Source organism: Lipotes vexillifer, unplaced genomic scaffold, assembly GCF_000442215.2.
Source record: "Lipotes vexillifer unplaced genomic scaffold, Lipotes_vexillifer_v1.1 scaffold1227, whole genome shotgun sequence".
NCBI lineage: Eukaryota > Metazoa > Chordata > Mammalia > Artiodactyla > Lipotidae > Lipotes > Lipotes vexillifer.
The window spans coordinates 155,882-157,179 of record NW_006790683.1 but is presented as its reverse complement, the minus strand read 5'-3'; positions in this window follow the sequence as shown (position 1 = coordinate 157,179).

The following is a 1,298-nucleotide window of genomic DNA, read 5'->3' as shown; positions in this document are numbered from 1 at the left end:
GGAGGGGGGGAGGGAGGGGTTTGGGGTCATATTCCCTGATTTTCATGCTAGCTCCACCTTGCTGAGGGGAGGAGGAACTTTTGTCCCTATTTAGTCTTTTTTTTTTTTGAATTTTAGTTTATTTTTTTTACAGCAGGTTCTTATTAGTTATCTTTTTTATACGTATTAGTGTATATATGTCAATCCCAATCTCCCAATTCATCCCACCACCACCACCACCACCACCACCACCACCCCTTGCCCTTATTTAGTCTTGGTGCTTGATGGGAACTTCTTATCTGTAAAGTTTTATTGTAATGAGAGCATAATGAGCAAAAGGTTACGTTCGGACGCCAGAGATTCCCACCTTTCCACACCTTTCTTTGCCTCCAGGACACTTACCACACCAAAATGTGTAGTTTCCTGTCAGTCCAGAGGTTCCTGCTTTTCTCTGTCTGCCGGAGGAGCCCCCCTGCCCCCCACCGTTGTTTACACGATGTATGGTTTCCTGCCATTTGGTCCATGTCCCTGTTTCTCTGTTCCCATCTAGCAATCTGCCTGCTTTAACATTCCCACTTCAGGGAGTCTGAACGCTTAAAATCTTTTAAGGGGCAAAGGGTTGATGGTCCATCTTCTGTAACTGCTTTGAGTGAGCACGGGTATTGTCCGTACCTGTGGGTCCAGATCGCCTTGCTGTCTGTCAGAGGTAGGGATCTCAGGGCTGTTTACAGTGGTGGAGATGGAGAGTGGAGAGTAGATCCAGTGGCTGGTGGCAGTCCTCATCTTCAGGTAAGATGGGTTAAAATCCCTGCCACATCATCATTTGAAGTTGGAGTTTTCTGAAGCCATGAGTTTTTTTCCCTCGACACCTCAGGTTTCGACACAGCAGCTGTAACAGGGAGAAGTTGGAGTATATCTGAATACAGTTATTAGTTATATTAAACGTTAGTCTGGAATATTGTCCAATCCCTATGCTGGCCTTCTCTTGTGTATTGTTAACTATTATTGAATATTATGCTTTTATTGTGAGTTTTAGTTTTATTTATTCCAGTCACTAGGCTCTTCCACCAGGTAGTGATGTTCCCCACATGTTGGATATTGGCAGTCTGGTTGGTGTCTGTCACCCAACTGTGATTACTAAAAAGTAGAGTGTGATTGTACTGTGTTTCATTAAGCCATCCTAATTCTTGTCCCTGAATGCTAATAGCAGTAAATAACAGAGGCTAGCTTTACCTAAAAGATGAAATACCCTTCCCTCTGATTTGGAGGAGGGTGTCTGTTCCAGAGAGTTTGGCCTCCAGTTGGTTCCTGCCCCAGTC